The 15,073-nt window shown below is 42.6% G+C and overlaps 1 pseudogene; it reads left to right on the top strand.

Moving 5' to 3' along the window:
- The first annotated feature begins 515 nt into the window (after positions 1 to 515).
- On the top strand, positions 516 to 14,431 carry LOC133422647 (zinc finger protein 501-like; annotated as a pseudogene).
- Positions 14,432 to 15,073: the final 642 nt, after the last annotated feature.

Raw genomic sequence — 15,073 nt, 5'->3', positions numbered from 1 at the left:
TTGATTAAAGATATATTTGGGGTTTTTTTTGTTTGTTTATCAAATAAAGAGATTTAATGAGATAATTATATTCTAGTAGAAAAGCGGCAAATGTATGAGTAGCACTAGAAACTTTTTGTTTGTGAATAAAGAATTTAGCGAAAATAATGTGGTGTAGCGTTTTCCAATCCTGCTTTTGTGCCGCGTTCCATTTGTCCTCGGAAGTCGGAATTTCCCAGTTCCTAGTCAGAATTTTCAACTGGAACGCCCCTCGAAGTGGGATTTCCTACTGGGAAAGTGGGAGAAGTTTCACCACCATGGATTTATTAATAAAATCACCACCGACCCCAAGTTACCATTCCAAGAAGGCTGCCATTCCCAGTTCCCAGTTCCGATTTCCGAGGTAAATGGAACGCGGCAGGCTGCAAGTGACGTCAATGCGTTTTCTCAAAACAACGACTCTGATTGGCTGAAACGAAACGCTCCTCCCGAGAGGTGCGGAAGTCGAGCGAGGGAAAATTAAAACAACAAAGAAACGTAAAAGAAGCTGCCGTGGTTCCGTGAATCCAGTCCGTTCCGACGCTACCAAGAGGTGAGTTTGTGTTGGACTCTATTAGACACTAGAGTGAATACAGCGCTGTCGGGGGGAGAACATTTCCCTCTAAATACAACATTCTAGTCTCCGGGACGATAATCCTACATTTACCAGCAGGAAAAACTCGAGTGGTGGACACGTGTTTGGAGGAGATGGACCAGGATCAGGACCAGGACCGGGATCAGAACCAGGACCAGGATCAGAACCAGGACCAGGATCAGAACCAGGACTGGGATCAGATCCAGGATCAGATCCAGGACCAGGATCAGATCCAGGACCAGGAGTCCAGCAGCAGGACCAAAGCGGACTCTTCCTCCGCTGGTCTGCAGGTCAGTGTTCAGGTCGACGTTCCTCCTCGCTCTTTCTGTTGCTGCTGATGATCCAAACGCTTTATTAAATTGTCAGTAGCTTTTTCTTTCTTTTCTTTTTGTAACAAAACTTTATTGAAAATATACAAACTCTCAAAGAGGATAATGGACAAATATCAATTTAAATGCAATATGAAAAGAAAGGAAAATTAAAATAAAAAATGGGGATTCTTGTAAGGAATTCAAAAAAAACAAGGCACTCTCAGAATTAAAAGGTGCATATGAATAACAAAATAAATTAAGCATTTCAATTCACATGATGGAGCATAGAAAGGGAGTGCAATTATTAAATTAAAATAACAAATAACGAGAAATGTCTAGACTTATTTTACTTGCATTTTTGTTTTATACTCTTTTGAGACATGTGAAAAAAATCTTAAAATTGTTAATAAAACTCCGAAAGGAGGGTTTACAATTTCTCCATTTGGCACAATGAATATGGTACTTACCCACTAACAAAATTATATTAATAATATCAGAAACAGAAAATTCCAAATCACCCATGAAGAAAATAATATAGCTTAATTCAAAAGGTGGAACATTTTTAATTTTAAGAGAAATCCAATTGTGTATGTCCGTCCAGAAACAATGAGAACATTCATAAAACAAATGATCCAGAGTTTCTTCATCCTTTTTGCAGAAGGAACATTGATCTACCTCAAATTTAAAAAAAAAAAAAAAAAAAAAAAAAAACATTTTTAAGAAATTCTGCCACAGAATAGACCTTATTCATAATTTTAAAATGTACTTCTTTAACTTTAGGCAAAATAGGCCATTTAATAAACTGGGAATGCACTTTGTTTAATGTGTTTATATTTACCATGCAAGAATCCTGTCGAATTATCCTTCTGCAAAAATCATGGAACAATCTGGATTTAAAACATTACAAATAAACTTGTTACCACACTTTTTATCAGTCAGAGTACATCCTTCCATTAATAGATTTGGTAATACATTTGAAGCTGTATTATACACCAAAAAGTTCTGAATTAGGTGAATTAATGGTAGAGGAATAACGCTACATATTCTGATGAATTCTCTATGAGAACAATTGAAATTATATTTTCTTTTGAGAAATCTGTCTAACTTAAAAGAATCCCTTTACTATCCATTAAGTCAGTTACATATATAATGCCTTTCAAATTCAGATTCAGAAAAACTTTATTTATCCCCGAGGGGCAATTGCAAGAACAACTAAGCAGCAAGACGTTGAAAGTACCGAATAGAATAATGAAATAAAATAAAAGCAGATAAATAAGGCATGTCTCGTATGTACAAAGAATATGTAAAAATAAAAATAGAGTGACTGTAGTCGTATAAATATAAAGTGTCGACAGTGTAAACAATGTAACAGGAGTATAGAGTAGTCTGGGGGGGGTCTGTGGATGTGGGGGATGGTGTTTAGCAGCTGGAGTTAAAAAGAAGAGTAGCTTTTGGGACAAAGGTGGCTCTCCTCCTCTCAGTCCTGCAGGCGGTGCAGCGGAGGCGCCGCCTGGTGGGGAGCCACTGAAATGCGGGGTGAAGTATGTGGGACGGGTCATTGATGATTTTAGCTGCCTGGCTGAGGGCCTGTTGGTTAAAAAACTGTGACAGAGTTCTGACCGGCAGGCAGATGACTTTGGAGCATAATGATGCAGTGCTCTGCAGTCTGTTCCTGTTCTGGGTGCTGAGGGAGTGGAACCAGCAGGTCATAGAGAAGGTCATGATGCTTTCCAGGAAGGCATAGTAGAATGTCATCATGAAGTGTGTGCTGACTCCAAAGGAGTTGAGTTTCCTGAGGAGGTACAGCCGTTGGTGACACTTCCTGAGAATCTCCTCTGTGTTGGCAAAGAATTTCAGGAAGTTGTCAAAGATGGTGCCCAGCTATTTGTACTCCTCAAGTACCTCCACTGGCTTCCCGTGGATGGTGGTGGTGACTGCAGCAGCCAGATCCCTCTGTCTACTGGAGAAGGTCACCACCATCTATTTGGTCTTGCTGGTGTTCAGTTCCAGTTTGGAGCTGTCACACCACTCTACGAACTCCTGAAAAACGGGTCTGTGATGTTGTGAGGGGCCTGACAGCAGCGACAGGAGAACTGTGTCGTTAGCGTACTTAACCAGATGGCAGTTGGGCTGTGTGGCTCTGCAGTCATCGGTGTAGAGGATGAAGAGCAGGGGGGAGAGCACCCAGCCCTGTGGAGCCAGTGGAAGTGGAGCAGAGGTCAGAGAGAGAGTTGTTGACCTGAACCCTCTGAGTCCTGTTGGTCAGAAAGTCCAGGATCCACAGGATTAACTGATCATCCAGGTGAAAGTGGGAAGAAAGTTTAGTGGCCAGGATGTGGGGCTGCAGGGTGTTGAATGCTGATGAGAAGTCAGCAAACAGTAGTCTGGCAGATGAGTCAGGGAGCTCCAGGTGTTTGTGAATGGAGTCCATGATGAAGATTTTTGCATCATCAACGCTTCTGCCTGCACAATAGGCAAACTGGAGTGGGTCCATTAGGGAGTCAGTTGCTCTGATGATGTGCTGTTTTATGATCTTCTCCATGGCCTTCATCACCAGGGAGGTGAGGGCCACGGGACGGAGATCATTCAGAGTCTTTGGCTTAATTTTTGGGGGGATAGGGATGACTGTGGAGTGTTTCCACAATTGTGGAACGGTGTGACTGTCGAGGGAGTGTTGAAATAGAGTCCGGAACACACTCCCTAGTTGCCCTGCACAGTGCCTCAGGAGTCGGCCGCTGATGTTATCGGGACCGGGTGAGCTCCTCTCTCTGGTCCTCCTGAGGGCACTCACCACGTCCACAGTCCTGAAGGTTTGAGTGAAGATCTGGACTCCTCCAGCTGGGTGGTGTTGTCCGACTCAAACCTGGAGTAGAAGGCATTGAGGTCGTCGGGGAGGGAGGAGGGGGTGCTGCACTACACCTGGATGGTTCTAGGGGAGGTGGAAGCAGTGTTCACAGAGGCCATGGTGTTGAGGCCCTGCCAGGCTGAGCGGAGGTCCCCGGTGATTAATTTTTCCAGAGCGGAGCCGGTGAAGAAAGTCCTCTTCTTTTTGTTGAGGATTTCCTTGAGCTCCTTGGTGATCCAGGGTTTATTGTTGGGGTAGATGGTGACTGTGTTTGAGGGAATAATACTGTCCATGCAGAAGGAGATGTATGATGTCACTGTGTCGACCTGTTCATTGATGTCATCAGAGGGAGAAAGGAGGCTGTCCCAGTCAGTGGCTTCGAAACATCCTTGAAGGGTGAGGATACTTTCCGCTGTCCACTGCTTGATGTTTTTGGTAGCCTTCTTAATCCTCCTGATGACTGGAGTGTAAGCAGGGGCCAGCAGGAGGGTGTTGTGGTCTGCTGAGCCGAGGGGGGGGGGGCGGGTTGAACAGTGCCATAGCATTTATCCAGAGTCTTCCCCTGTCGAATGTTGCATATGATATATTGTTCAAAGCCTTTAAGGCAGTGATTCTTAACCATAGGGCCGCGGCCCACACTTGGGCCGCGAGCGCCACCTAGTGGGCCGCAAAAAGAATTCAGTTTTGTACGTGTGGGCCGTTGGGGCCGCAGGACTGCATAGCAACTCCCGATCAAATGAGGAGAAGAAGACAGTCAGCTAGCTGTACGTGTAATAGTAAGAGAAATGGTGTGTATTTACAGAGTAAATCCTTCATTTTGCACAGAGTACGTTTAGCTCCACCAGGATCAGGGATCGATTACTTGGGTCCGCGCCAAGAGCAAGCGAACGCGGCGTGATCATTTATCCCGGCGCGTCCCCACGGCCGGGGAGGTCGGCTGAGGCTGCCGCTCGGGCGGCTCCGTCGTTACTGGTGAAAGATGGTAGATGCATGGGCTGTCGTGTCTGCTGGACTGGACTGTTTGGGCTTTCGCAAAAGCATCGGAAAGTGATTCGGCTGCTGCAGCGCGACCAGAAAGCTGCGGTGCTGGCTCTGCCCGTCGCAGCTGATCAGGCTCGGATGAAACCCGACACACTAAGTCCTGACAACTTATTTATGTAAATAACTTAAAGCAAAATCAAACTGGCAGGAGAAATTAGAGCTCAGTTCTCTCACTGAACGTGAAAGTGGGAGCATAAGATTATAAGGGGGAAGGGGGAAGGGGAAGAAAGAAAAACTGCAAAACTGTTCAGTTGTTAAGATGTGTTTATATTCATTTATTATAAAAATGTGTTGAGACAATTAACAAAGAAAAGGGGAAATTCAAACTGCTGGTAGAGAAATATGTACTTTTTTTAATATAACAGTCAGATGCAAATGTTGATACAACTATGAGGCTACTTGAATATATATATATATATATATATATATATATATATATATATATATATATATATATATATATATATAATGATGTTCTGGACCTTCGCTTGAGTAAATGTTCTCTAAATGGACCTCTTAAAGTTGAGTACCCCTGCTATACAGTGTTAATATTTAATGGGCCCCGGGCCACTCTGTACTGAAAAAATTGGGCCCCAAGGTCAGAAAGGTTAAGAACCCCTGCTTTAAGGGACTTAACGGGGGAACAGTGGTTGAAGTCACCAAGGATGAATTTGGGAGAGTCCGGTGAAAAGTGATCCAGGTTGTGCAGAGAGCTGGTGAGATGCTCTGTTCCTTTAGCTACATTAGCTCTGGGGTGGATATAAACCAGGATGATGAAGAGCTGAGGGAATTCTCTGGGGGGGTAGTAGGGGCGCAGGGAAACAGCCAGAGGCTCAATGTCCCGTTTTAGTTTGGCTCTCACTCAACCCTTCTTTAATCCCCTCCTGTTTACCTTGGGTTTGCGAGTTTTGCAGTCCGAGTTGTGCTGGTTAGTGGTGTATCCACGGAGTATTTCCTCAGGAAAGAGAGTCCGTCGGAGCGGAACGGAAAGTCCGGAGTTCAGGCTGATTTGAGTTCTGATTTGACCCGATGTTTTCGGAGATGAGAAGAGCCCCCGCCCCCGGGGAGCAGCAGCAGCTCACAGCCCGAGAACAGACGTGTCCACCGGGTCAAGCTGCTCCGTTGTCCTGGGAGAGAAATCTGCAGCTCTGTTGAGAATTACGGTGGCTGAAATAAATCATTTAGGAAGATGTTGGTTTAATAGATGAAATCTAACAGTTGTAGCTACGCCTGTTAAGAAATTTGCTCAGAAATTTCGAGATTTCTGCCTGCCGGCTCCGGAGCTGATGGTTTCGCGTTAAATCGACGCAGAGCCTACGGCGTAGGGTACGGCGTACGGCGCGCGTCGCCTTGTACATCGACGCAGAGCTTACGGCGTAGGTTACGTAACCTACGCCGTAGGCTCTGCGTTGGTGTAACGCGGAACCATAAATCCCTTTATTCTGGCGCGATCTTCGGCAACTTTATCTGAAAGTGTGTAAATTACCCAGATAACAGCTGGATTACTTTGTGGTTTCTGAAAACTATTATATCAGAAACATCCAAAACAAATCTCACGAGTCACAGGATTATTTCTCTCTATTTCTCACAAAAAAATGCTTGCTCCCTTGGTCACAGTCTGAGATGAGTCTGCCTGTTTGCCTTCGGTCGGCGAGTCAAATCGACGCAGAGCCTACGGCGTAGGTTACGTAGCCTACGGCGTAGCTTACGTAGCCTTTACTCCGGCGCGATTCTTCGCGAACAGCGGACAAAAAAGGGATTATGTACATTCACTGAGTGAATATTATGAAAGTAAAATATAGATTTGTCGCTAGAAATGTAATCAAAAGGCATTTTTATGCAGAAACTAACTCAAAATATTGATTTATTCACTAAGAAATGTCCGCCATGTTTTTTTTTTTTTTTGATTCAGTCCGCAAATGGCGACGAAAAGCATTCTGGGAAATTTTCATAGCCCCTCGCTCGCGAAGTCAGCATGTGAAAACCCTCGATTTGAAGGGGCTATCCTCAGCCCCTCGCCTTCGTTATGCCCCCTCCCCCTAGGTGAAAAGAGGAATTGGGACACCACTACCCTCACGGGAACGCGCAAAATTTAAGGGTAGTGAACAAAACGAGGGCGAGGGGGTCAATTGGGACGCAGCCGAAGTCTCTGGTATATTTGAGCCGCAGCGCCATGTCGGGGTGCAAAAACGCAGGTAGCGTCGCAGAGAAATAATTTTCAAAAAAAGTGCCGGATAATCGGCGAAAAGACAAACAAAAAAAAGAACGTAAAAAGAACGTAAATCTGCTCAGCTGACCGGCCGGTCGACCACACGAGCACCGACCCGGAACCAGCTTTATCAAACCAATTACTTTTAAATACTGATTTTCTAATAATTGTAATTACTCTATTGTTCCATGACTTGTGAGGAGAGAAGTTGTGGACAATACCATTTTCCAAAAACTAACTATTTGTTTGTGAAAATTAGACAATTTAATGGGGATCCTGTTCACATCAAATCACAGTTCAAAACGAAATCTAGACATCCAATCTTCTACAAAACAAAGATCTTGGGATGTGAAACGACATGGAGTTTGGTTGTGACGGACAGACTTTTATCCAGTTCACTCTAAATGTGCCGATCATAGATTGGAATTCTGGAGCTTTAATAACACCATTGACATACTCTTTAACGAGCTGGGATCTTTTGATGTAATGTGTTTTATTCCTCCACAAGAACTGTAAAATGACTGTTGGCTTTATTAACATTATTTGAGGAGATATATAATAAGTGATAAGGATAAATCAGTTTGGAAATACCTTCCGCTTTAGATAAATTGGTTCTGCCAAAAATAGTAAGGTCTCTAGTCAACCAGTGGCTGAGTGATTTCTTCATATCTAATATATGGCTGGAGATATTAGTGTCTTCTCTTCTAATTAGATTTTTAGATATTGTTAATCCTAGATATTTAATTTAAGATTTGACTTCAATTGAAGCAATAGAGGATTCAGAGCTTGTATGTATAGGGAGAAGTTCGCATTTTTTAATATTAAGAGATAATTTGGATGCTTTGGAGAAGATTGAAATGGTATTGAGCCTCATTCACCATTGATTTATCTTTTAAAAACATAGACATATCATCTGCGAATTGACTTATCTTAAATTCTTTGCTGAAGATTTTGACTCCTTGAATATCCTTAGAATTATTAATAAGCAATGTTAGTACGGTAGTTGTGTTGCCAGTATAAAAATTTTCGGCGAAATCGGGCAGCCTTGGCAAATACCACGCAACACTGCAAATCTAGGAGTCATTCCAGGGTTAAGAGAAACAGAGCTGCTGATGTCGGTGTATAGCATTTTAACAATATTACAGAAATGAATCCCAAAACCCAAAAAGTGCAGAGCTTTCAACAAAATAGAATGTTCAACAGTATCAAACACCTGGAAAAAAAATCAAGAAACAACACATAACTGTCAGTTTCAATGTAGTCACTGTAGTCTAACAAATCAAGAATCAGTCTAGTATGGTTATGTATGTTTCTACCCTTAACAAAAGCTGATTGACACTCATCAACTAAATTTGTTAAACCCATATCTAGTCTATTGGAGTACACATGTGCTAGCAATTTGTAATCATTGCATAACAAAGTTATTGGCCTCCAATTATCTAGTAAAAGTGAATCCTTGTTGAGCTTTGGGATTAGGGTAATAATTCCCTGTTTCATGGTAGAAGACAGGCGTCCAGTTGAAATACATTCTAAAAATGCATTATAAAGTTATTCTCTGATATCTTCCCAAAGAATTCCACAGTTAGACCGTCAAGCCCTGGAGACTTCCCTTTTGACATTTGTCGAATTGCTATATCCAGTTCTTCAATTTTAAGGTCATCCTCCATATTTTGCACAAAACTCTCATCAATTTTTCTTCCACACCCCCTTATTTTTTTCAAAAAACTGTTCACAATCCTCCCTTGAAAATGTTGATATATGCAAATGATTATAAAACATTCTTATTTCCTCATTCACTTATGAATTTTCCTTTTTTTATGTCTGTGTTTTTCCAGACTAAAGAAATAAGAAGTGTTTTTTTTCACCTTCCTCTTGCCAACAAGCTCTTGAGCGTATAAATGCTCCTTTCTCTTTTTCCACATAAAGATTATCTAGTTGGTTTTGTAGATCATGCATTTTGACTTGTTCTTCTTCTGTTAAATCTGATTTGTGACACAAATTGTTTATACTACTAATAATGCCTTGCTGCCGTTTTTCCTCTTTAGAAATGCATTTACTTGTGCTAATGGCAATTTCCCTAATTTTAAATTTAAACCACTCCTGTTTCATCAAAGGTGACATTTCCAAGTGATCAATTTCTTTTACCAGATTTTTAGTTTTATTACAAAACTCTTTATGTTCAAGAAGACTACTATTAAACTTCCATATAACATTAGAAAAAGACTCAAGCCCACCCAACCGAAGATACTTTTCAGCAGTTCAGTCTGCATATCCACTTTTCCAGTCAGAGCCATAACTGCATGGAGAATAGCAGCACTGGTCGCCTCCTCTTCCTCGCCATCCTGTTTCCCCCTATTTTTCGTCTTCTTTGCGTGTGGACTTTTATTAGGTGTATGACTCAAATTAAGTTTGCCTCCTTTAGAGGAGTTTACGTCGACCTCAATGTCCTCGATATCGCTTTCCCCACACGCCTCCTGGAGAGCAGTTAAACAGTAGTCGTGTTCGGACATGTCTGCTCCAGATTCAATTCAATTGTATTTATACAGCATCTAATACAACAAAAGTTGTCTCTAGGCGCTTTCCAGAGACCCAGAACAGATTTACTTGCCAACAGTCTTCTTAAGTGTCCAAAGAGAAAACTTTAAGAAGTGTGCTTTTTTTGGGTAAATTTAAGTGAGCAACAATGTCCAAGTGAAAAAGTTTGGGTTGTTGCCAAAAAATATAAATATTTTCAAGGACTAATTAGTGCCTCTTAACGGAGCCTGCAAAAATGCTGCCACTCACTCCGCCATCTTAGATCTTCATTGTCAGTAGCTTTGAACTGGGCAGCAGAAAACACAAACACGTGACCTTCCCAAGAGACTTTTAAACTTGTCTACGTCTGAATACATAATATAGATGTATACTGTAGGCAGAGCATTAGTGAATGGGATTCAAATTCAAAAGTATGTAGTATTCATGTAATGAGAAAACCTCTGAATAAACATTTCCATTTGGAGATTAATAACTTTATTCTTATGTTAATTTATTGAATGCAACACAATACTTTTAACGGTCAAGGAATGAACAATAATAATAAATTAGGCTCATCAGTAGTAGTAACGATGAACATATAATTTTAAATGAACATGAAACAACTTAAATTGGGTACAAAATATCCTTGCTGGGTTCACTGAGTTAGTCCACAAGCCCTGAACAAAGGATGCAACACTTAAGACAGCCCAGTTTTCAGGCCGTGTCCTTGTGGTACTGCAGTGGTTCTCCCTTTTGTACATTATTTACATTATTTTATTTTTATTTATTTTTTCTTCTCATGTAGTTTTGTTTTTTTAAATCTTGCACTATAGTGATTACATTGTGTTACTGTAAAAGGGTAGACAAAATAAGCTTTGGCTTCAGTCTACACCTTTTGGTCCTTGTTTGATATACATGCAAAAAAAACAACTTTGTATTGACTACTGACTTCTATAACGTGACCAAATAAACATATCAAATTGATGGCAGCACACATTGTTATGTTCCCTCCACGTTGGCCAGGGACCTCTGTGATGGCACGCTGGCCAATGATATTCCTCCCTCAGCGCCTTCTTTTTACAAGGTTGAACCCCGCTTCATCAATGAATATGAATTCAATGGCTGATTGCATATTGCACAACAGCCTTTGGAGTTTAGAAATGTGACTGACTGTGTCTTCTGTGTGAACATCATGAGAGGGAATTCAGGAAGAGTGTGCAGGGTATTGGGAATTGTGTGTAGTGTGTAGTGTTGTTAGAAATGTGTGGTATGGAATGGGAATTTGAGTCTAGAGCAGTAAATGTGCTTGGAGTTCAGCAGGATTGGTTCAGCCACCTGAAACATGAGTTTCAGGTTGTGCACACATTGTGTCTGATGTTTCAATAAATGTGTTTAAGCAATTGTGAAAAACTGTAATATACTGAAATAACTGGATGGAAGAAACTACATTTTCTGAGTTTTATTGTCCTTTTTTGAATTCTCGTGTCTGTGGCAACTTTCAGACAAATACTCCAAAAAACTCCAAATGACATTACAGTTAAAGGTGCGTGCGTGCGTGCGTGCGTGCGTGCGTGCGTGCGTGCGTGCGTGCGTGCGTGCGTGCGTGCGTGCGTGCGCGTGCAATGTAATCTTTTCTCACAGTTATTATCATGAACATGCATGGAGGTAGGCTGCACATGTAATGTGCGTCGATCAGCTGCGTGGCTCTCGGTCTCTCCTCTCCTCACTCACGTCGTTTCCCTTCAATGGAGGGAAATTTGAATTAGGGCTGATAGTTTTATTTAAAATCAGAAAAAGCAAACTTAAACTGATTGACGCGTTCTCTAACTATATGGAGCGCGCAGCACCTGTAGGCTGAACTACACACACGTCTACACTCACTACACACAACAAAGCGTAGCGTTAGTGATGCAATGAATATTCGGTAACCGAAATTGTTCGGCCGAAAATAGCAAAAAAAACACTTTTGGTGTTCAGTGGAATAAGTGGGGAAAAAACGAACAATTAATAACGGCGTGTGGTGACGCAATCAAACAGCGAACAGCGTGGAGTGAGCGGCGTGTGGTGTTAAATGCAGCAAACATGTCAGCATGTCAGATCATTACTTGGATGTGGGGAAAAAGCAGAGGAGACGAGAAATGATCCAGGCTGAGTTGGATTGGGAAAGCCGCTTGGTGATGGAGACGGTCACGGGACGCACAGCGCAAGGAGATCGGGAGCGCAGAGAAAAGGGCCCTCTTCTCTTTTTTCTGATTAAATGCATCCGAAATAGACAAACAGGCGATCTATGAGTAACTTCAATGAGAAATAAAACACTGAGAGAATAGGGATAAAAGGAGGTGCCGGATCCAATCAAATAGGTACCGGATCTTGTTCCGGCAGGATCCGGCACAAATTAAGCAAATTAAGCCTAAGACCAACGTCTTAGGCTACCTGGTAGCCTAAGACGTTGGTTGTGCAGAACTGCGGCAGTAAGTCCTTACTAAAGAGTGGCGCTCCAACGAGCTCCACTCTTAAGTAGGGATTTCATATGGATCCAAACCATTAATAATCATTATTTTCTCCATATACCGATCCCTGGCTTCCTTGTTTAAGGTATCCCGGTAAATTCCGTCTGTTCACTTGGTGAAACAGAAAAGTAGTTTTGAAAGTCCGTCCCGTCTTCATTCACTATCAAAACAAATGCACGCAGCGGGGACAGGATCTTTCCGGCAGTACGCGCTAATGCTCATGGGAAATGTAGTGTTCTTTCTTGTAAAGCACTACCGCTTTTGTCCAAAGGAGCCGTCAAACTCAACAAAAGCTGAAAGTTACATTGTGCTGCTTTAACATAGCACTCAGACATAAAACTTTTCATTGTTTCACTGCGAACATGAGAGAAAACACTTGACTTGAACTGAAAAAGGATTTGTCAAGTCAGCCAACAAAGGATCTAAGTATTTTTCTCTTTCCTTACAGAAACATAAAGCCAAAGAGAGAACCACAAGTAACTGCTGTGATAGGAGGGATAAAGTCCTCACCACTTCACCAGGTCTGAAGATCCAAAAGAGGATTCATACCGAAGAGAAGCCGTACACCTGTGAACAGTGTGGGCGAGCTTTTACCACGTCAAGTATTTTAAGGCGTCATCAGCGTATCCACACTGGAGAAAAGCAGTACAAATGTGAACAGTGTGGGGCAGCTTTTACCCAACAGGGTAATCTATGGAAACATCAGCGTATTCACACTGGAGAGAAGCCTTATATATGTGATCAGTGTGGGGCAGCTTTTACCCACCGAAGTAATCTAAGGAATCATCAGCGTATTCACACTGGAGAGAAGCCTTACAGTTGTGATCAGTGTGGGGCAGCTTTTACCCGAGAAGGTAGTCTAAGGAGTCATCAGCGTATTCACACTGGATTTAAGCCTTACAGATGTGATCAGTGTGGGGCAGCTTTTACCCACCAAAGTAATCTAAGGAATCATCAGCGTATTCACACTGGGGAGAAGCCTTACAAATGTGATCAGTGTGGGGCAGCTTTTACCCGACAAGGTAGTCTAAGGAGTCATCAGCGTATTCACACTGGATTTAAGCCTTACAAATGTGATCAATGTGGGGCAGCTTTTACCCACCAAAGTAATCTAAGGAAACATCAGCGTATTCATACTGGAGAGAAGCCTTACAGATGTGATCAGTGTGGGGCAGCTTTTACCCATAAAGGTGATTTAAGGAGTCATCAGCGTATTCACACTGGAGAGAAGCCTTACAGATGTGATCAGTGTGGGGCAGCTTTTACCAAGTCAGGTCATCTAAGGAGTCATCAGCGTATTCACACTGGGGATAAGGCTTACAAATGTGATCAGTGTGGGGCAGCTTTTACCCAACAAGGTAGTCTAAGGAGTCATAAGCGTATTCACACTGGGGATAAGCCTTATAAATGTGATCAGTGTGGGGCAGCTTTTACCGAACATGGTCATCTAAGGAGTCATCAGCGTATTCACACTGGAGAGAAGCCCTACAGATGTGATCAGTGTGGGGCAGCTTTTACCCAACAAGGTAATCTAAGGCGTCATCAGCGTATTCACACTGGATAAAAAATTGTTTGTGATCAGTGTGGGGCAGCTTTTACTTGGAGAGCTCAGTTAAAGGTATAGTCCTTGATTTTGGAGAACTAGCAAGATTTGAAAATGGCACCTCCTCTAAGCCCCACCCCCTCCTCCCCCTCCCGTCAGAGCTCCGTCCAAAGCCACGCCCCCACAAACTTTGGGGAACGTGCATTTGCAGGAGTCGAGTTTTCCAGGACATTTTGGACAGCACATTTTCAACAAAACTACCCCATGTCTCATTCACCTGTAAGCGAGGCCGGTTTTAGGGAGGGGCAGGGGTGGGCTGTGCCCACCCAAACGTGCGGCCTGCCCACCCGAACAAAGTTATGGGGATCCTTTATTTTTTTTATAAATCTAAAAAAATATCACAGAATATCTGTACCGTTTCTTATTGGGTGGGCACTGCGCATCATTTTTAGACACAACAATGAACGCATAACGCAAAAGTTGTGTCTCGGCGGAGGGACCCGACGTCCCAGCAAAATGAGCACAATACAGAAGTGTTCAGAGCACACACTGAAAGCTGATTTATGGTTCTGCGTTACACCAACGCAGAGTCTACGGCATAGGGTACGCCATAAGGCTGATTTATGGTTCCGCGTTACACCAACGCAGAATTGAGCGCGTCGCCGCGTACCCTATGCCGTAGGCTACGGCGTAGCCGTGGCAACAGAGCCTGCACGGCAGCGCACCGCCACCCGGACCGGCGCTCTCCGCCTTCGCCGGGATGGAGACGCCTCCATCCCCACGGACCCCCATACTGGGGGTTACACTGGGACAAGGGGGGCTGGAGGAAGAGTGCGCGCATTGGACAGGGGGGGGCGTGGGCGGGACTTAAAATAAAGGCATCTGATTGGTTCTTTCCCCCTTGCCATTCCTCTGGTCCTCTGACCAATCCGTGCCATTCTGACCACAAAAAACAGATTGGTCAGAGTTTTTTTCAGGATTAAAGCTGTCAGAGAGGTCGGATTTTTTTCTTTCCTTTTTCTGAACACATTATTCACTGGCTACTCTCAGAATGGAAGGACCATTTCACCCAGTATGACAATAAATGTTTTTGAATACGATCACAGATTATACCTTTTAAAGGTACCAATTTAGACATGTTATGTTGTTCTGAGAAACAAAGAAATCTGGAATTTTGTTTTCAGTTTCAACTGAAAAATGTGTTTTAAATTTGTTTTTTTCAACAGTGTATGTTCCATTGTTCCATCATTTAAATAAAAAAGTTCTTTGTTTGCATGCTTTATTTCAGTTTTCTGCTCACTGCAAACTCACAACAAGACATCAGTGTCCGAATATTAGAAAAGAGTTACACAGTAGTGCGTTTTTCATGTGGTTTTTATCACCATATGTACTATTCTTTCTGGATTTAAATTACCTCTGGACCTGCAATAATTCTAAAATGACACCATGACATCTGTATTTTGTTCAGCTGATACACACTAGATACG

Source organism: Cololabis saira, chromosome 21 (assembly GCF_033807715.1).
Source record: "Cololabis saira isolate AMF1-May2022 chromosome 21, fColSai1.1, whole genome shotgun sequence".
Lineage (NCBI taxonomy): Eukaryota > Metazoa > Chordata > Actinopteri > Beloniformes > Belonidae > Cololabis > Cololabis saira.
The sequence above is the reverse complement of the archived record's forward strand: the minus strand, read 5'-3'. Positions and strand labels throughout refer to the sequence as shown.